Here is a 23405-nt window from a genome sequence, read left to right as displayed (position 1 = left end):
AGAGCTTGATTTTTCTAATATGAGTATCGAATCATGTAACCCTAGTAAAGATATATTTACCCAAATCAATAGACATCATATCTATGCATCCCCAAGGTAAAATATGCCACATGGTTTTGTTTTTGGGTGGCTCAAGATGGATCAATGTTGGTGGCTTGAGATGGTTCCTATGTTAGACAAGGAAGGCACCAACTCGGAGTTAATGCTCCAGTCAAACACAAGGCGGAAACACATATAACAAGCAACAATTGAAATTGAAATGGATATTTTCATGCATGCCATGAAAATATCCTATGCCAACATATAAGTAGTTACCCATGTCAGTGAGAGTTGTCTTTGTCAATGGCATTATGCCCTACTCTTTTTTTGGATTGTAAATACAACTTTGTGTGTCCTCAAGTGCTATTCACGGTTCAATACACCCTCCCCTATATTATATAACCTTTATAAGGTCAATGTTTGTAATATTAAAAGATTAGTCAAGGAAGAAGTCAATCTATGTATTACAAAGTTGTTTAACCGGTCCAATATGAAGGGCATATGTTTGTGTATATTGTAGTTTAATGAACAAGCATATGTGGATCCATGTCGAGTCTCTATAGATTATCTTTATAATTGCAGTGTGAACTTGTGTATTCCTCTTTTAATATAAATTATCCTATTCTAAGTTTTATTTTATAGCAAAGTACTTATACTATAGTTCACCTTTGTAGTGCAAGTTATTAGGTAGGGTTGTCTACCTAGTTTGTGTTGCAAATTCCTTTAGTTCTTAGTTAGATTAGCTAATTAGATAGATTTTCATTTCTATTTATGTTTTGCAAATAGATATTTGGATTCACTATTTTTTTCTTTCTACATTGAAATATAGAAATACATTTACTAGATGTATGATACAAAAATAAATTAATTAAATATATATATATATATATATATATATATATATATATATATATATATATATATATATATATATATATATATCTATATATATATATATATATGGCACATTAACATCTAAATATTTTATTTATGGTTGAGAGTAAAAGTAAACATCTCTCACATGTCTTAAGTTGTTAATGCCAATAACAAACTAGGCAATCAATATGCTTATTGATATTTTATATCACATTTAATTAAAAATAAGGAGCTAGGTATATTCATTTTTATTTTAAAAGAGACATGCCAATTCAAAGTATGCATCTTAGAACTAGAAAATTAAATATATATATATATATATATATATATATATATATATAATAAAAAAATAATGTTACTTTTATATATTAATAATTCTTTATAATTTTTTAAATATATATAATTTATTTAAATAATTTTTCTAAATTAATAATTAATAAAAATCACAATATTAACGACAACTAAATTTTTAAATAATACTAATATTTTTAAATAAATAAATAAAATCTAACTTTTCCACTAATCAATACTAATCGTTATTTAATAAAAAAATCCAATCATTAAAAATAAATAAATAAATACCTAATTTAATAACCATCCATTAGTGAGTGAAGGCTTTTAAATTAAAATAAAGGAAAAGTAGCCCACGCAACTTTGGGTGTGGCAATCAAATTTTACAAACATATATCCTTATTTTCACTATACGGCTGATGACGAAGGTGATACGAAATATAATTGCTATAAAATGTTTGGGTATGACCTCCGCCTCCGCCTTCGTTAAGCACAATTCCAATTGCATCATCAACCATTTCATTGGGTTTGTCACTTTGTACAGGTGGGAGTCCCAGGGTCATTATAGCTGGGTACGTTGAATTTAATCACATGCCTCGAGCTCCCTTCTAGACGGCGCGGGGACAATGGCAGATGTCAGACCATCTCCTGACGGTCGAACCACTCAAAGAAGGCATCAAAGAACAAAATCTATGACTGACCAACATGTCTGGCCATAAGATCGACCCATCTCTGCATCTGTGGTTCCGTTGGTACTGATGGTTCGAGTGAAATGTACTGTGGCTGGATCAGTGCGATCTTCTCCAAGGCAAAAGCGGTCAAAATAGAACCATAGCCAAAGTTATTGGATCTTCCGTTTTTCACCTTAGTAAGCTATTCTTTTATCAATTGAAGTATTGCATCACACCAATTGAATACCTTGGGTTTAAGGCATTCCAAGGCATACTACATATAGGAACTATTAGCCAAGTGAAGAGTTGTGCTGCCAGCCAATCTAGCAAAGGTGAATAAAATAGTCCTCAAGAACCGATCTGTGACATCTCAGATACTGATCTTGCCATCCTTGCTCCATTGAGATCCTTCTCTACAGTATCGGTGAATATAATCCCTCACGGATTCGCCCCCACGAGTGAAACCTGATAGTGAGAGAGGGGCACCACACCTCGATAAACCGGTCAAGAAGTAGATGTCCTCAACAGTCAAGGGGATGGATTTGCCTCTAATCTGGAACACTTGGTTGGTAGGATCCCATGCATCGAGGAAATACTGCAACAAGTTGATTTGTTGCCTCATGCTAGATATGTGGAATAACTTGAGCAAGCCATAGTTCTGCAATGCAGTCATCGTACTCGGATCATGTAAGGTAACCATGTCTTCTTCTTCAAGCTTGCATTCACGCCATGTAACAACCATTTTTTCTCCGATGAATCTCTGAAAAGAAAACAAGAGAAGAATTAGGATCCTGATTTGGCAAAAAAAGGCAAAATTTCCATGAAAAATTAGTATAAAAGTTTTCATCCTTGCGCCCATTACACCCTAGCTGTGTACTGGGTGAGATGCATACTGACTGGCTAGTGGCCAGCCTAGGATGCATCGCACCTTTCGATGTATACTAGGTGCGATGGGGCAGAACGAAATGTTCAAACCCCAGGGGCCCAGAAAAGCAGGAAAACATGCTCAGAATTCAAAAAGGAAAGAACGAAATTGAAGACTCAGTTTTAGCTCCTACCTGGTCAACACGGTGCCGAAAATTGTCCACAGAATCTCCCAGAATCATCTGATGAAAATCAAGGGGAAAAACACCTCCAGAGCTCCAACAATCACAATCCAAATGAAATGGTAAAATGAGGGGTAAAAACTACTTTTAAGTTACTTTTCACGTAATTTAAGTAGGGTATTAGTTTTTAACTCATTTTTCAAGCATGTATTCTCATTTCTAATCAATGTGATGGAGCAATTGAACAAGTAGTATGACCGTCAAAAGAACATAGTCGAATATCAATGACCATTATCACAAGAAGTTTTACACGAAGTTCAAGCTCGTTAAAAAATAAACCTAGCAATGAGCATATGTTCCACCGGAGTTTAAGCTCGTTAAAAAATGAACCCGCCTCCAGTAAATATCCATTGCATTATTATCAGCTTTTGAGCCTTGGTCGGTTCTTACCATTACCTCCACTCTTTTTAGCCGATCATACGCCTCCGTTTGATTATTTACCCCTTTTGAGGAACAATTGTGATGAGTGATCCTATTAGCCTCTTTCTTTACACTGCCATGATTGAAAAGTTCCAAACATTACCTGGAACTAGCTGTTGTTCTAAAACATCACTCGTTTCTCAAAAAATGAGTCTCCTTTAAGCTCTTTTCATCTGACTCATAAAATAGGAAAAGATTGCCAAGAAATTGGCCTCTCCAGCTCGTTAAAGTGATTGGAAGTGCCATCCCTCCTCTAGATTTTAATCTTTTTAGACCTGAGGAATTATTACACAAAACGATCGAGCGTTTGTCTTGTTCGGCTTGTTAAAACTATCGAAAAGTCATCCCTTCCGCATTGTTTTATACTTTTTCAGACTTAAGGGATTATATTACGAAAAAGGAATAATGGAGTTTCCTTTCTGTCTCTTTTCAAACTCTCTAAAATTGAAAAGAACCGAGTTATCCTTGTCATTAAACTCGTTAAAACAATAGCGACAAACTTGTCCATTTAGACAAGAGCGAGTTTCATTGTCACTAGGCTCGTTAAAACATAGCGACAGGTTTGCTCGAAGGGAAAATTATAGAACAAGCATATGTTATCCTCCTCAAGCTTGACAAAAATAAAGAGGTATTGGTCAGAAATGACTGGGGAAAATTGGGAAGAAAACTTGAAGAAACTTTATTGGTAGCATATCGCTCTTGAACATGAAACTTTGACTCCATCACCATGATTGAATCGGGTTGGGTTATTCCGTTCACCGGTCATATCACCATTGGTCCACCGTACCATCCACTTTTAGGTTAACGCTACCAATCCATTTCAGTGTCGCCGATATGTTCAAGAGAAGTCGCTCAGAGAATTCACCTACCCATCTTGTGTCTCATTCGCCGCAATACCTTCACGCTTCATTCTTTCATGACGACCACCCTAAACCTTGTATCATCATATCGTTTTCACCTCCACAAAATCATTTGCTCCGTTCCGTGTCGTAGATGTGGGTTTCATTAATGCCCTCCTACGACAGGTCACTTCTTGTCGACATCACCTCATTATCCAAGAAGTTGACCTAGGAACAACCCTTTCAGTACTTTGAAGCTTGCATGCCTCAATGGCAAGTTTCTCACTTCCGGCGACATGTTTACATCAATGGCCTTCGACCGAAAGATTTTGCGTGGTGTTCAACATCGACTCGTGTATTCACACCACGTGAATTGTACTGCAATACCTTGAGGGTCATCATCATCATCAATGATTCCTCTTGCACCTATTAACGGCTTAATCATTGGCTGGTAATCAGGCGATGTCTTTCGATGTTCGACCTCAGAACATCTTTTCACATGGACCAACTTGTACTTTCGGGCGAAGATTGAACGAGTTTTGAAGACCAGGGATCTAGTTTCATCCATCCGGGCTACCATATATTCAGGAAAATAAAGACATCAAATGTACATCATTGCTGCACAGATAATCATCCAAACCAAAGGATTATGGCTCTACCAGGATCATCAGTCTGCCACACAGACGATTGTCTGTCCTATGTACATGAAAATGAATTTATAAAGCTAAGCATGGGAATTCTTGCCTCAGCTAGATCATGAAAATATTATGAAGATAATGTATTGTATCTTATTACAGGTCACCTTCCAGTTCGAAAAACCTCAGATCCTCATTATAAAGCATTTCACCCGACATCAGAAGATTTACGACCTCATACTTTAGGGGGCAAATGTTATAGACATATTTGGGCACTACAACCCAATCATATATGTCCATAAACCAAGGGATTCTAAGTCCCTAAAAGTGTTGTTTCATACCCTAAAGGAGCAAGGTCACCTAATTACATCATCGCCCAGAAGTTCTCCATGATAAACTACTCATAACTGGTCAAATCAAGACCATACAGACTGCCCAGTGTTAAGGGTGCGATGCATCTCACCTGCCACATGAAAAAAGTGCAATGCATACTAGAAATCCCTTCTATAAGGTGTGATGAGCGAGAGTACACAAATGGCACAAGCAGTTTGCTAGGTGGAGACCCGAAGAATCTTCTAGAAGCTGCTCATTTGACACTTGCCTCTCTGAATTCGCCCAAGGATGAGTAAGAGGTCATGAAATCTCCGAGTGGAACCAAGAACTATTAGAGAGATGACACTAATCAAAATCCCAGAAGCTGACTCACCCCCTTGCAAACAACTTTATATGGATCCCTCATCCCAGAGATCCAGAGGCTGGAATTTTGTAATTTGCAAGGAAGTGTTGTTGGTTTCTCTTTGAAGACATTGTTGGGTGATCTTGCTTTGTATGAGGTGAAGAGGGCTTTCATGCTGGGATGATGGCACTGGGTAAAACCAAGTGGTTGTAATCCTCTCTTCTACTACTTCTATCAATAAAGCTATTTTTGTTATCCTCCATATTCTTGTGTATCTCTGAATATTGTGTTGGTATATGCATTTGTATGGTCAATATATATATATGATCTTATATTATTTACGGTGATAGATCTCTATTCTTTGATGGTATTATGTTGCTTTGACTCTACAGGTGCTCTTTGAAGCGGGACAAGTAAGGAAGGAGTGGTGAGATTCTGTCAAAGGGGAAAGGAAACAAGCAAGGATCCAAGTGAAAGACTGAGGTTGGTACTCTCTGAATCTTTCTCATCTATCTCTCGTAAAAGAAAACACAAGTGACTTTAGTTTGTTTGTTTCTAAGATAGCTACCCATCTTAGTGGGACTAGCAGATCTGAATAGACACTAGTTTTCCTGATAACATTATGAATTACAATACTTCCATTTGGACTTACAAATGCACTAGCTACCTTTATGTGCTTGATGAATAGTGTTTTTAGTCAGTCACTTGGATAAATTCTTGTTAATTTTTATTGAAGATATTTTGATTTACTCTAAGACATCGAAGGAACATAAGAGAAATTAGAAATAGTGTTGCAAACACTTCGAGAATATTGATTGTACGCTAAGTTTAGTAAGTCTAAATTTTACCAAGATAAAATACAATACCTTTGACATATAATTTGTAGGAATGAGATAATTGTAGATCCTAAAAAAATAAAATTCACCCTTAACTAGCTAATTCCAAAATATGTTACAGGTGTTAGATATTTTAGGGGTATCACGGGATATTATCATAGATTCATAGAGGGGTTCTCTAAATTGTCTTACTCCATAACTTCCCTATACAAGAAGGGGGTTAAATTTGAATGGACATAAAAATGTCAAGAGAGTTTTGAGTAGTTTAAGCATCTGCTAATTGTTGCACCTGCACTTAAAATAGCTATCCCTAAAACATATTTTGCATTTTGCATTGATGCTTATTTAGAGGGATTGGGAGGATTACTAATGCAGGAAACTCATGTGGTATCTTACAAATCTAGAAAATTGAAAGACCACAGAAAGAATTGTGCAATATATGACTTGGAATTGGTTGAAGTTATCCATGCACTTAAGATGTGGCGTCATTATTTAATTGGTAAGACTAATCATCTTAGTTTAAAATACAACCTGACATGAATGCCATACAAGCCAGGTGGATGGATGTCTTGAGTGAATATGAATTTGATATTAAACATATTAAGGGGAAGGAAAATAGAGTGGTAGATGCACTAAGTCAAAGTTTGAAGAAAAGCTGTGAGATAACAATTAGTCGTACTAAAACAAATTCAGGAAAACAAATCAAAACAACAACTTTAGAAGATAAAATTTATAGTAAGATTTGGGAAAAGTTGAAAGACAAAACTAATCATTTAGAAAAGAAATAATATGTGATTATTGAAAATAGATTGCTAACCTCTATGGAAATAATTTATGTCTGTGATGTGCCGAGACTCAAATTGTTAATTCTTAATGAACACCATAAAAGGTCTTTCTTGGCTCACCTAGGTTATTAGAAAATCATTTCAATACTAAAAAAAATCTTTCACCTTGCTATGAAAAAAGAGGTGGTTGTGTATTTGGAAAAATGACAATAACATCAAAAAGTAAAGGTTGTCATCAACATCTACCATGATTATTGAATCTTTTGCGTACATCAGAATGGAAGTGGGAGGTCATTTCAGTAGATTTTACCACTAGTTTACCTAGAACTAAAAGACAACATGACTCAATTATGGTTGTAATAAATAAAATCACAAAGGTTGCTCATTTTATACCTATTCAATCTACTTACAAAGTTGTTCATGTGGAAAATAAATTTTTGAAAGAAATTTTCAAATTACATAGAATATCAAAAACTGTTATATTTGACCACGATGTGAAATTTACTTACAATTTTTTCAAAGAATTCTTTGCAAGAATGGATACACAATTGAACTTTAGCATTTCATACCACCCATAGACGGATGAAAAAATTGAAAGGACCAACCAAGTCCTTGAAGACATGCTACACATGTATGTAATGAATTGGGCCACTGAATGGGAGGATTATTTTCATTTGGTTGAGTTTTCCAATAACAATAGTTATTAGGCACCCTAAAAATGATCCAAATCAAAGTTATATATAGGTGAAAGTGCCATAGTCCCTTGCGTTGTAGTCAGCTTGAAGAGAGGCTTGTTCTATGATGACAACTTTTGCAAGAATGAAGTAAATTGTGAAGAAAATAAACCTAAAAGTAACTTAGGAAAAGAAGAATTTTTACATGGATTTTAAAAGGACATACAAAGAATTTATTTTTATTTTTTTTGCTTAAGCGAGTGTCGATCCTTCTATTTCATTAAGCCAAAATTAGTTTACAATATATACAAACGTCCACCCGACGCTGAGGAAACAGGAAAAATAAAAAACTAGCCACCTAAGGCAAAATATCTGGCCTTACAAAGAAAACCTCCTAACCCAAGGAATACGAACCATGTTTGTATCCTAAGTTTGGAAGGAAAAAGAAAACCCTTGGAATCTTTCACACCCCAGCCCCATGAAAAGCCGCTAGAATCTGAGCCGTCCATCTCCGCATTCAATCCGACGATCGACGAATAGATTGTCTGGCCAAGATGAACGGTGTATAACGTTCCAGCCCCACAAAACAACACAAACGGTCTTGACCATTGATCCGCGCTGCGAAATCCAACGGATGAGATGGATTTTGCATCGAACAAGATGGCCGAACGATAGTGTGCAATGGAGGGCGGTATACGAAACCACCTCCCTGGCGCGTGTTGGATGCTGAATGGAATCGCTCCAAATTCGCAAAAACCATCTTTCGCTTGAGAGCGATGCGACCAGCCGAAAACCGCCAAGGAAGCGGTTTTACTTCCCAGATCCCAAAATTCTGTGTAATCCGGCCACCGAAAAGTTTGGAGTCATGATTCGCATTCGTTTTTCCTTTGCATAAACCTGGAACCAGGTAAGTATGAGGGTCTCCCCACTGATTGACCATCCGATAAACAGTGATATCCATTTCACTAACCCCTGGGTTTTCTGCGACCAACAGTGGTTTGTCCCCCACCCAAAAATAGATTGCCAAAAACATTAGACGCATCCAGAGGATGAATGTTTCAAGCTTGCCTCCATGGCTTTGTTTCTAAACACGACCCTGTCTTCTTCTACTTGCTCGAAACAAAGTGCTCCTAATCTGCTCTGGCTCAGCTTCTGTCGCTCTATCGAAACCCTGTCTTCTGTGCAGCTGACACCTTGGTTGGCAAGAAGATCCGCCAGTTTATTGGCCTTTCTATGAACATGGTAGAAACTGACAGTGCAAAGACCTTGGAGATGACCTTGAATTCTTTGGAAAACTCGGATTAGTTTCCAGTGTTTGGAGACTTTCTCTAGTGTTGTTCCACTACTAATTCTTTTCACCGAGTTAATGATTAACTTAGATTCTGCTTCTATTATTACATTCGGGTAGTTGTTTTGACTCAGCAATTCTAAGCAATGATACAAAGCCATTAGTTCAGCCATATTATTGGTGGCTATTCCTAAGTGACAGTGGAAGATGCAGAAAATACTTCCTTCTTCATCCCTTAAGACTCCTCCATACCCTGCAGTTCCCGGGTTTCATTTTGAAGCTCCATCAATGTTGTATTTCAAATATCCTTTAGGGGGAGGATGCCAAAATCCTTCTCTGTGTCCTTTGAGATAACATTCCTGTCTAAGCCTTGAAGAATGAGTCCTTGCATACCCAGATGCCTGAGAATTTTAAAATCTGATTCTAAGGGAGGATTTTTTGGGTAGTAATGAACAGAGGAACTCACTGTCTCCTTCAGCTGTTTCAGGATCAGCTCCAACAGTCGTTGTGGAGGATTCTTTTCATCCTTAAAAATCCTTTTGTTCCTCTCTTTCCAAATGTTCCATATGATGAAGCTTGGTGTTAGGGCCCAAGCTGAGTTGAGAAAATCATGATTCAAAAAATTTCTTCTCCAATTATTGAGGGTATTAATGACACTCCCTCTGTCCCTGTCAGTTTTTTGAAAGACAGTGGCAAATATGTCCCATAACCAGGATGTGAACATGTAGCTATTGAGTATATGCTCCATCGTTTCCTCTTGAGCTTCACAGAGTTGGCATCTTGAAGGCCCCAGAACACCCCTCTTCCTGATGTTATCCCAAGTTAAGATTTTCTTGTGGTGCACCAACCACATGAAGAGTTTGATTTTCATCCACCCTTGGTGCCTCCATAGATTCTGCCATTTTTTGTCCGGAACCTGGGGGTCCTGCACTTGGAGAATACCTTTTTCTTCCTTAAGTGAAGGTTCCCTTCTTTATTATTGCCCCATCTTAGTTGGTATTTCCCCATGACACTAATATCTTCCTTTTTTCCACCATTTTCATGAGTTCCTCTGCTTTTGTGTTCAGGGAATTGCTATTTCTGCAATCAATGTTTCTCGAGATTCACCATTTTTTTGTATGATGAGTATGATCCCAAAAGTCCTTAATCTTAATTAATTCTTGGGTATTTGTCTCCTTCTTAAGGTCTAAGAAGCCCTCTTTTAACAGAATTGGTTCTTGTTACCACTTTTCGTCCCAAACAAAAGCAAGATCTCCTTCTCTGATTTCCTAGAAACTATTTTATTGAACTAGACTTCTATTCTCCTAGGCTTTGTTCCAGATGTGTGAGCCCTTTATGTTTCTTGACATTCTTATGAGATCACTATTTTTCCAAAAGCTAGCATATTTTTCTTTCCATATATTTTCCCGTTGGGCCTTTGGATTCTGAACCCACCGCCACCAAATTTTGGCCCCTAAAACGTTGCTGAGAATTTCCTAATCATCCAAGCCTAGCCCTCCATGGTTCTTGTGTTTACAAATTTTATCCCAAGATACTAAGGCCCATTTTTTTCCTATTCTCCTCCTTACCCAAAAGAAAGTTTCTTCAAATATTTCTGAATTGTTGTAGGACTCCTTTTGGTGCTGGGAGGGTTGATAGCATAAATATAGGGATTACTTGTAGAACTGCTTTTGTCAGCACCAACCTGCCAGCAAGATTTAAAGATTTGCTGGTCCTTTACTGAACTTGTCCTGCAACTTGTTGATCAATGGTTCCCAAATGCTCTTGAGCATTGTTTTAGCAGTAAGAGGGACCCCCAAATATTTTGATGGAAGAAAATCCATTTGAAAGCCCAAAATTCTTGAGATATTTTTCTGAATAGCAATATTGGTATTGAAGAAAAAGATTTTTGATTTGGAGAGATTAACTTCCATACCTGAAGCCAAGGCAAAGATATTCAGGATTTTTTTATAGGTTGAAGCTTCTTTGACTGTAGGAATTCCCTGTAACATCGTGTCATCTACAAATTGTTGATGAGTTAGGGCCTGACCATTATCAATTAGTTGCAGGCCCTTGATATTTCATGTAACTTTAGCATGTTTGATAGATTATCCCAGTCCTTCCATCATGAGGATGAAAAGAAAGGGAGAGAGTGGATCTCCCTGTCTAAGACCTCTTGAAGGAATAAAAATCTTAGAGGGAAGAGCCATTTACTAAAATTGAAAAGCTAGGAGAAGTCACCAGTGCCATTACCCATCTGACCCAGTTATGATTAAATCCAAAAGAAATAAGAATTCTTTTGATATAGAGCCAGTTCACCTTATCATAAGCCTTGGATATATCCAATTGCATAATCATGCCCACCTGCTTCTTGCTTGATAAAGAGTGAACCACCTCTTGAGCTTGAATGATGTTGTCAAGAATTTGTCTGCCTTCTACATAATCAGATTGTTCCCTTAAAACCAAAACAAGGAGAAGAGGTTTGAGTTTTTTGGCCACTACCTTGGATATTATATTATAAACCACATTGCGTAAAGCTATGGGTCCATACTTCTCTGATGTTTGAGCGTTATACTGATAGTTCTGTTCAACCTGGAATCGTCCACAACCTGCAAAATATCTTGTTTAACAATATTCCAGCAAGCTTTAAAAAAATCCACATTGAAACCATCTGGGCCTGGTGCTTTACCATTTTGCATATCTTTGAGGACTTCACTGATCTCCTCTTTTGTTACTTGTCTGTTAAGGTTGACATTATCCTCTTTGGAAACTAGCTTCAGTATGTGACTAGTTACCTCCTTGATGAAATGCTCTCTATCTGAATTGTTCTCTTGAGTTATACCTTGGAAGTGTTGAACTAACACCGCTTCTATGGCCTCATGGGAGTTCTGAAGCTCCCCCTCCTCATTCTTTAACGTATAGATTCTGTTGTGAGCTCTATTGGCCATGGTGGATCTGTAAAAAAAAATTGTATTACATTTTCCTTCTTTTAGCCATTGCACTCTAGACTTTTGTCTCCAAAAAATTTCCTCTTGTCTACATAGATTTTCCCAATCTTGATGATGCTTATCAACTTGATCACTTTTTTGACTTTATCAAAGCCTTCCATGATCAGATATTGGTTGAGAGCCTGCATTTTGTTTTCAATGGATTTCTTTTCCTAAAAAATATTGCTAAAATCCTTCTTGTTCCAACCTTTGAGCCGAAGCTTGATGTGCTTTAGTCTTTTATGAAGTAGGAACATGCTTGTCCCCTGCATCTGAAAATCTTCTGACCACCATTCTTCAATATTTCTTATGAATTCTGGGTGGGACAGCCAGATGTTTTCAAATCTTAAAGGTATGTTCCTGGGAATACCGATGTCTGTGATCTCCAATTGAACCGACCAGTGATCTGAGCCTCCAAATGGAAGAACTCTCACTAAAACTTCCTGATCCGTTAGCATAAGATCCTCTGAGATAATGAATCTATCTAACTTGGAGGCTACGTGAGCCTCTCCTCCTCTTTTGTTGCTCCATGTAAAGAGGCCCTTATTCATATCTGTATCCACTAGTTTCATATTATCTATAAAGGTTCAAAACTCTAAAGAGTCTTTACTAAGAGTTCTGGTTCCCCCTTTTTTCTCTGAAAGCGATTTGATCATGTTGAAGTCCCCTCCCATGATCCAGTGAATTCCTGTGTGTCCATCCCTAACGTCCACAAAAGAATCGATGAATCTGAATTTATCATCCATTCTTTGAGGGCCATACACAATCATGACTCGATAGGTATTCCTCTCTCCTACAGGTTGAATAACTACTAATAAATAATTCCTTGATGCCTCCGCATCTATTATGGCAATTTTCAGGGGATTCCAAAGGGTGAGGATACCCCCCACTAAGTGCTCTGCTTTGACTTCCAAAAATTCAAATCTACTAAGCCATTTGCTATGAATTTTTCTTAATTTTTGAATGGAACACTTTGTTTCTTAGATGAAGATAATATCCGGCATTGCTTGTTTCATTCTATTACTAAGCAATCTTTGCTTTCTTTTACTTCCTAGACCCCTAATATTCAAATATGTGAATTTTATAATTAAATATTTGTAAAGGAGGAGCTAGCTAGGTCTTTCATCTTACCTGAGTCTATCATTATCTTTCCACACTCCATCAAGAATTCATTCTGCTTTTTTCTACCTCTTTTCTTTCCTGGGTTTCTAGTAGCTAATCCAGGAGTTGTTTTCATCATTTTCACACCTCTGTTGTCCTACTTGTCGATGTTTTTCCCCTTCTCCACACCTTTGGCCTGAGTTTTCCATAAGAACAGTTGTTGTATTATGTTGAGCTCTTCTTGAGGCAATGAGTCTACCCCTCCCGTGGTTCCCTGAATCAAGAACCCTTCTAGATCTAGGTGTTGTTTATCCAAAATCTCCTGTAGTTCATGATCCTTATGTTCCATTTCACTCTGGGTCATTTCCTGATCCATCTCCAGTTTTGTATCACTTATCATGGTCGCATTTTGGAAATCAATATCCTCCATTTTTTCACCATTTTCTTCTACCTCCTTTTCCTCATGACTTCCTCCCATTACTTGACATTCTTTTGTGGTCTCTTCTTCTTCTTCAAGAATGTGGAATTTGTTCTGACTGACCTGTTGCCCTTCATTTCGATGTAACTTTGTCCCTCTCTTGCCACTTTTTCCTCTATTAACCACTTTGTGAAAGCTATCAGTATCCTTCATTGTGCTAGGTTTTTTTTTATTCATTGCTTTACTAAGAGGGCAGTCTTTGAATAGGTGCCCATGTTCATGACATCTGCAACATATGAACGGAAAATGCTCATAGTCTATTGTTTGTACCCATTCTTCATCAGAAACTTCCAGGATCACCTCATCTGGAAGAGCTCCTGATAGGTCCATTTCCACACAAATCCTAGCAAAGGATGTATATTTTCCCCTTCTAGTAGCTTAAGAAGCTTTGACAAAATTCCCTAATTTATTGCCTATGGCAGCTAGCTATTCAGTTTGGCAGTAATCAAGAGGTAGAGAGTAGAGCCTTACCCATACTGGTACCAAAGTGAAAGTCTCCTGTTCTCGGACAAAATTCATCATCCAAGGATGCATATAGAGGCATGTTGCTGCATAAAAGTAGGGCCATCCTTCAAACACTTTGTCTTTGTCTTCAATATTTGTAAACACCACCGTGAAGAAACCCTTTGACCCAAGACGTTGGTCAGTGCTCCCTTTACATTTCCAGTGGTATTTGATCCATGTTTATAAAGATTTTTTAGTGGGCCATACTCCCATGAATTTATAGATGATAGCATAAGTCTGCATGTGATCTCTGTGCGCCTGCAGAGTTGGATCATTTATGACTACTCTAGGTGTGAACTCAGCTTTGGGTTTGCAGGGTCCCTTTTGTTTCTTATCTTGAGATCCCTGTTTTTTGTTTTCTTCCTCCTTGTCTTTAGTGCTAATATTTTCCTTATTTTTGGTTCCTTCTGTCTCTTCTTCCACATTCTTTTCCCTTCCGCAGTAGTGCCTCTGGCATTCTCTAGAGGTTTCTTGCCTCTTCTTGCTACAACCTCCTTATACGAGGGAGTGGGGCTCCCTCCTCTACGGCTCTCCATGAAGATCACCCCTAAAAATTATCTGAAACCCTAGTTGATCGCCTTGCATTCTTCCCATATTCCACCTACAAAATATCGAAGCCACGACATACAAAGAATTTTAAATAGGGGAACATGTGTATATTAAAGTCAAACTGAAAAAGAGTACCTTAAAGCTAAGAAATTGTGCGAAGTTAGTCAATCAATTTTGTGGGACATTTGAAATACTAGCAAGACTGAGGCTAGTGGCCTACCAACTAGCATTACCAGCCTACATTAAGGTTCATAATGTATTTCATGTGTCTCTTTTGAAAAAGTATATTCATGATCTAGCTCATGGTATTGATTGGATGTTGTATAGTTCAAATTGGAAGGTGAGTTCCACGTCGAGCCTCTACAAATCTTACACCTGAGGGAAACTATAGTACGGAATCGAGTCATTGTCTAGGTTAGATTGCGATCGAATGACTTTGGGCATACAAAAGCCAAATGGGAGATGAAGACATGGAAAATGATTTTCCTATGTTGTTAAAAAGGGAATGAAAGAAGAAAAACACCGAGAAAAATGTTCCCTTTTAATGGGAGGGGAAATGTACCACCCATGGTGAAATAAATTTCTATTTAAAATTTTATGATTTTAAAAATTTTAGAAAATGCTTGAGAGCCTAAAAAGTAAAGTGAACAATTTTATGAGATTGTAAATATTTATTACTATTAATGAAATATTTTTGTTTTAATTATTACTATTTGTAGAAATATAGTTGAGCCACCACGTGAGTAGTTAGCCACCAGCAAACAACTAGAATCAGTCATGGTCCAAGAAAGGATAATGACACAAAAAAAAGATATTTTACTACCACGAAAATGATCTTGATTGGACATAAATGTCATGAGTGGAAAAATAATTTAAAATCAAGATTGCGGGAGAGTAAGGAAATCTAGAAAATATGAGGTTCTAGTGGGAGCAAAAGACTAGACCTTCATAAATAAAGATTCTAGCCCATATAAAGAAAGACACTACTAGGGAAGCTTGAATAGAGAAACTTTGAAAGTTATTGATTGTTTTCCTAATAGGTAGGGATACTAGAGCTCGAGGGGAATTTTTGAGACAACATTTCATTTGTTGGGAGGGGCGTGGTAACTCCTATTGTATTTTCCAGAAATTCAGATAAGTACTTAGTTTATTTTTTATTCTGTGTTGAGTTTATGACTTTCAAAAGTTGCTTACGATTAGAAGTAGGAGATAAGGGTGAAAGCAAGAATTTATTAATTTTTGGTTTTCCTAAAGTGGGAAGGTTTAAGTTTCGACATAATTGGTTCTATGGAATAATTTGTATGTAAATGCTATGGTTGATACCATAGAATTGATTGTTGATTAATTCGAAAAGGAAAAGAAAGAAATATATTCAAATGTTGAAGTGATAGATCATTATATATATATATATATATATATATATATATATATATATATATATATATATATATATATCTATATATATATATATATATATATATATATATATAATATATATATATATATAGATATATATATATATATATTATATATATATATATATATATATATATATATATTATATATATATATTGTAAGTGACAAGTTTAGCAATATTATGAGTCAAAAATGAGAAAAGACTCTCAGGTTAACCCACTATTGCATATAATAGAATAAACAGAAACCCAATCCTCAGGTCAAAAAGAAAAAGAAAAGAAAAGAAAATGTAGTATCTTAACAAGAAAGAATAGGTATAAAAAATGACATTAGCCAGATGGGGGCCTATAGCCATCATGCCATATAATTTGTCTTGAAACTAGCAAAACAAATTCCAAGGAGAATAAATGAGCAATTTCTTTTGGGTGCCTAGAAATAGGAATTCGAATGAAAAATTAATGCTCTCCTTGTAACCTTTAGATAACAAAGAAAAACTAACCTGCAATAATTTAATGATTGTGAATAACTAGGAAGCGAGGCAAAATTTAGGGAAATTTAATAATACCAGAATGAGAAAAATAAAAGAATCAATTGTTCTTACGTTACAGGGTCAAAGCCATGAGCAATTAAGATTTGAACCTGTGACAGTATGTGAGTTATTCAGTATAAAAGGATAAATAACTATCAAGCCGAAAGAGAATTTAGGGTTACCAAAAATATAAGAAGAATATCAGTGAATAACTTTGAACTCGTGCATATTTTTGCTCGGGAAATTGAGCTGATGAAAAATACCTGACCCCGAGAACAAACAGTAGGGTTTTATTAACTATTCATAATTTAAAAAGACGTTAGTGAGAAAATAATCTAAATTCCCCCTAGGGTTTCAAGTAGTCGAGACGAATTGCAAGTGTCTTACCAAAAATTTGTGAACCCTTCCAAAAAACATTGTAGTTGTGACCTTAAGCACTTAAGAGCTCCAACCTGTAAGCAAAAAGAAGAGAATTTAAACAAGGAAAGGTTTCTTCCTTTGTTGAAGAACTTTACTTTACAAACTTCGAGGAAAATATGAACCTTGAATTCATCCTTTAATTCTTAAAAATTCAATTCGACAACTACAAGAAAAGGGTTGCATACTCAATAAGAAAAGTTAGCGAAAAAAACCTAGAAGAGAAACCCTTGTGCTTAACATATATGTCGTTAGAAGAATTTATGCCAACAATCCATGAATCCTCCTAAAATTCAACTAGTTTCAGTAGGAAAAGGAGTCGTGGTTGGACAAGATTTCCACAAGGCTGCCATTTGAGTGTCAAAATTGGTAAGGAAAACCCTTCAATTCCAACCTCTGAGTAGAGTTCCGTTGGTAATTTTCCCAAAGTGAAAATGATGTTGAGGGTAGAGGAGGGGTAGGGTGGCTATCCTAATTGTCAAAAGGAGTATTGACTACTATTAGATGAAATCCTAATATCTTGACTTCCCACATGGCCAGGGTAATGCGTCATGTTTATACTCATCCACAAAGACCTAAGACGTACACACATTAGGTCGGTGAGGCATTGCATAAATGTTGTGGGCTAAGGAATGCCAAGATGTAGCCATGGAGATAAAATTATAATATGATCTATGCATAAGTAATCCAATGTAAATTCAACCATAACCCGTTGGTATAGTTTAAGTATCAATTGTTATAGTGTATACAGTTCGAATGTCGCAAGAGTTGTGTAAACTGCTATAAATGTGTACAAGACATATGATGCTAAGTGGGGTCGATACAAACACATGAATCCCCAACCATTTTAAAGTTTCCCTATACCATTGGCCTAGCAAAAGGAAGGGACTCATAAATGGAAGAAATTAAAAATGTTAAGGGAAGCACACTTACAATAGGAAATAATGAGAATAAGGATTAACATATGAAGAGAAAAAATTTAAAAGCATCAAATAAAAAGCTTAAATTTAATTTGTGGAATATTTTCTAGTAAAAATATAACATGTAAATAATTATCCAAAATATGACAACCTTATAGATATGTTTAAACAATAAAATAAATAAACAAATAAAATTATGCTTAAGAATGAGATACATCACATATAAGTATTTCATTAATTTAAATTGGTAAATTTTAAAATATGTTTAATAACTTTTCCTCAATTCAATTTTATATGCACCTTTTATTTTTCACTGTTTTTATGGATTTAGATTTCCATTAGTGTTAAGGATAGCCAAAAACTTCTATGATATAAGAAAAGAAAAACAACAACTCAAACACTTCTCAATGACCTTTTTATTTATAATCCACAATGCTTATATCAATCGCTAAATGGTTTCAATACCCACTCTAGTACAAACCCGACCTAATTACCAATTCCTCACATCACCCCTCCCCAAAATAAAAGCTTTATTTATAATACATTACTCTACCATGAATTCAAAACCCGTATAAATTCGCTGAGCTTATCTTGATTGCAGGTTGTTTGGGCTTGTTGACGTGGCTAGATGGGCCCCCTCTCATCTCTATTGCCGTCCGTTTACATAAACACAGTGACCTGTCCCTGCGAAAGTCGGAAAACTAGCAATCACTTCACATCCGTATCCATCTGTATCCATATTCCTACTCACCTAGACTGACAAGAACCAGCAGAGTCATTAAAATTCTGTTGATGGGATGGCTAATGCAGTCCCTCCTATTTGAAATTTAAATTTTGAATTTTGAATTTTGAACGCCTGTGCAGAGTTCTTTATCCATACAGTGGATGCCATACATCCATACGTAGGGTCTTCGGATCTTAGGAGCAAGCAACTTTTCTGAGTTGTTGATGCACTTACCAATTCAAGAACAATATGACGCAATGGCTACCATATCGTATGAGGCACAAACTCAGCTTCAGGATCCAATTTATGGTTGCGATTTCGCATATTTTTTCTCTTCAGAAACCAGGTGGCTTTATCAATTCCATTTTTACTTTGTTTTATAATAGCAAATTGCTTCCATTGCACGCATCCTAAGTGATGAAGTTTACAGGAAGGCTCTTCTCTACACAAACAGAGCGTTCATATTGGCATGAGGAAATAGTTCATAGTATCAGTGCAACACAGTGAAACATTAAGTTTGTCACCATCGAGTGGTATGTGAGTTCCAAGCTCACATACCAGGCTCCTGCTAAAAAGGGAAAATAGACTGCTAGCCATATGGAGATAAGCGAGGGTCACTATGTGTGGGATATAAGTTCCATACTAAGGTGAGCAAAATATTGAATAAGCGAATCCATTTTGTTGCAAGTTCAGATCAGATCTTAGATATCAGGTCAGATCTCAGATATGGCTCACACCCTAGGTAAGGTAAGTCCCATCAGTGGAGGCAGGTTGTGAGCAGATTCAAGGTGTAGAGGATATTGTATAAGGAATGGTCGATAGGGATTTACAGACCAGTGGGGTCTAGTGCATGTTGGACTTGATGGTCCGATTGTGAAACTGTAGGACTATTTTTTTGAGGATTTTTATAAAAAAATGCTATTTCTCCCTGCCATTTTCATTTTGTTTTTATCGTAAGTTGGTTTATTTCAGATTTAAGGTTCTTTTTGTCTTGGCTTCGGGCTAAGTGTGTCGCCAAATGAATTTTGGCTAGCCAGATGATCATGATACATCGCAAGAAATTAACTAATTATAATTTTTTCCCATTTTAAAAAGGTGCATTTCTTTTATAATTTTTTCTCATTTTAAAAATTCACATGTCTTTTATATCTTTTTTATTAAAGTTTAAATATTCAAATATTTATTTCATATTTCAATTTTTAAATTAACTTTAAATTATATATTAATTTTTTTTAATGAAATTTAGATTAAGTAAAATTATTATTGTTATTTTACTTACATAACAATAAATTTATTATGGTATTTTATTTAGGTTTTTTTATATATAAGTATATATATTTTTAAAATATATTTAGAATAAATTATTTTATTTATAAATAAATAAAATAGAAAAAAATAATTATATAAAATATGTTTGAGAGTTTTTTTTTTTATACAAATCACTTTAGAAATAATTTGTGTTTAGGATGAACCACACTAGACACACTAGATGATTCCAAAAGATTCCACAAATTTTAATGTGATTTTTTTTACCAAAGACGACTCTCAACATCCTTAATATGAATGAGAGCTTCAGTTCGGTTTATATATTTAAATTTGACAATATTAATAAAAATTTATTTCTTTTCTAAATTGATAATAAATTAATATATGGTTGAAATAAACCCATGTGGGAGTTCAATTGGTGATCATGCCTTAGGAAGTGCTATTTAAATCCTGGGATTCAAGGTTCAATAACAATCTATTTCTTTTCTAAATTGATAATAAACTAATATATGGTTGAAATAAGTCTATGTGGGAATTCAATTGGTGATCATGTGTTATGAAGTGCTATTTAAATCCTGGGATTCAAGATTCAAATTCCTATAGGCATTTATCTATATATAATATTTTTGAAAAAAAACATTTATATTTTAATAATTTTTTAAAATCCGTGTAGGCATTTATCTATATATAATATTTTTGAAAAAATATTTATATATTAATAATTTTTTTATTATTTGGAAAATATTATGGAAATCATTTTATATATTTAATAATATTATTTGGAAAATATTACGGAAACTAGAATTATTTTTTAAATTATTTTATTTAAATTTTTATTGTGTCTCAATAAATAAATAGAATATGTTTTCTTATAATTTAATTTTCACTTTTAAAATATTCACTTATTTACAAATAAAAATGTGTATATAATATTGCTTTATTAAATTGTGAAAATTTGAAATATACATAAAATTTATTCTATTTAGAAAAATATGTATGTGTGTTTTTTAACCTAGTTCTAACCTAAAATCATTCCCAATAGATCTGTACATGGAAAATAATCAAACTTTAAATAAAATAATAAATTTAATTAGTAAGTTTATGAATACTAGAGAGTCATTTTGTATTTTCTTATCACTACACTTAATGGTAAGCTCAAAATAAGATCCAAAAACCTTGAATGTTTAGAGAAGAAGGGAGGGGGAGGAGGAATATAAATCTTCCACGAAACTAATCATGAAAAAACATTGAAAAATATGTATTGAATACATCCAAACTTTTTATTATTACATCATGGTGGACCAATCTATATTTTTGCAAGGTGAGATTCAATATTTATAATATTCTCTATGTCACCTTTACATGATTCAATACCATGGTCATATACCTCTTTCTATTCATATCATGCATCCTAGTTGGTAGTTGATTCCTAGGAACACATATGCATTCCTAGGAATGAGCCTGTGGACATGTGTTCTTGATGGCCTCATCTAGTGTCATTATTCAATTCACACTTCTTTTGTCAATTATGTATAATTCTTTTCAAGGTCTCATTATTTTCTTGCAACATGCTTTCATACACTTCATGTTAGGTGTTTTCTTATTAGTATATATAGTTTATTTTGTTTGCCACACATGAATTATGTGATTAATTCTTGATATTGGGAGAAAAAAGTATCCACTTTTGCATATGGATTAGGACAAGTTATTATAACTAGGAAAAGACTTACTCACCATGTAAGGGATATTAGTTGCAAAGGAAGAAATTGTCAACTTATTTTAAAATGTTGGAGATTACATAGCCATCATCAAAGCAATGAATGCTTTATGAAGTTGAAGGGAAATAAATTGACAAAAATTAACATTTGGATTAAAAAAGATTCCAAATTTCTTTCACATTCATCCAATTTCCATGTCAAAAGACACCTCAAATATGTGGCAGACAAGCGGGCTAGCATATCTTCAAACCTTGATATATGAATACATGTTATATCCCATAACTCTAAGTTAATATTGATGATTTCTCATCAAATTTATTCTCTCACAATTAAGAAAATAGCTCATCATTCCATTTGCATCAGTTTGGGAGATTGAATGATCCTTTGTAGTACCTTAAGCATGTGTTCATTAATATTCATTTTGGTTGTCGAAGGATCAGATTATATTATGTGTTTCATAAATGGGATAATGGAGTGTGTAGGTGCTAAAATTGGGAAAATAACATATCCTAGATTTAGTGGGGATGACAACATTGGTATTCCCATTAATTCTCTTGGACCTCCCATCAACATTGTCCATGCAACCTTAGGGCTCAACTACATCTGCAAAGATTTGGTCTAAGGGGAGCTTTCTATCTTTTGGGGAATCAACATTAACTTATACAATGTATGTCTCCATTTGATGATTCTTCACTCTCTATCCCCTTTTGTAAACCTAGATTTTTTCCCTTTGTGTTAGGCATATCCTTTGATTAGCTTAGTAAATTTTAAGTGAAGGAGTTTGGCCATATTATACTAGATCCTTCCCTTCTCTTACTTAGTTATTTTCATTTTTTTGGATCTTTTTAATTTTCATCCCTTCTAGTTTCCATCCTTTATTTTGTATCTTCTCAAGCCTAGAATCACTAGGCAGCAATTAGGGAAGGCTACCTCAAAAGCTTGTGGAAAAATACATAGAACAAGACAATGATTCATCTTGAGGTTCCTCTAGTTTATCGTAACTATTACTATTTCTTGGATTCAAATAGTTGTGTCTATCCTTAGTTCGGTTCTATTTGGAATTCATCCTTAGGTTCAAGAAATAGTAAAACTTTTAATGAAATTTCATGGAAGTATATAGGGTTGTATCCCTTAACCTTGTTCAAGTTCTTTTCTCCTTTGCAGATCCCAAAACAACTTCTCTTTAAAAGCCATATTCAAAGGGTTTCCTCATTAGGGATTGAGGTAATCTCTATTGGATATAAAATCATCCCAACATGGACAAAAATGATATCAATGAATCTCAAAGAATTTCAAGAAGCTGCAAAGAGATAACTCAATTTAATAAGAATATTATTTTGCAAGCCTACTCCAAGACCAATGAATTGGAACACCATTGTATCATTGTAACACCCCTCGGTAAAATATGTAAACGTTTTGTTTTACTACAAATGGCTTGATAAAACTATGGGCCAGGAAAAGCAAAGGTGGATGGTAAAAACATAATGCTATTATTATTTTATGTAAATGAACTTATTGATTTAAAATTTTTAATACAATCTATGGAGAACCATAAAATTACTGGAAAAAGGTGCTAAAAGAGAGTTTCATTTACTGGACAGTTAAGACTTTTATTCCCCCCCTAGAGATAAATAATCTCAATTGGGGCAAGGGAGCCAAAAGGGTGAGAGTGAGGAAAAAA

The 23405-nt window shown here is 35.1% G+C and overlaps 1 protein-coding gene across 2 annotated transcripts in view; it reads left to right on the top strand.

Moving 5' to 3' along the window:
- LOC149196789 (uncharacterized) overlaps positions 1-23405 on the top strand; it is a 131542-nt gene that overhangs the window by 97225 nt on the left and 10912 nt on the right. The gene's annotated exons all lie outside the window — the stretch shown is intronic.

This window comes from Pinus tabuliformis, chromosome 2_2 (assembly GCF_031772625.1).
Source record: "Pinus tabuliformis cultivar Carrire ecotype Pingquan chromosome 2_2, CPIR1, whole genome shotgun sequence".
In the NCBI taxonomy this organism is placed as follows: domain Eukaryota; kingdom Viridiplantae; phylum Streptophyta; class Pinopsida; order Pinales; family Pinaceae; genus Pinus; species Pinus tabuliformis.
The sequence above is the reverse complement of the archived record's forward strand: the minus strand, read 5'-3'. Positions and strand labels throughout refer to the sequence as shown.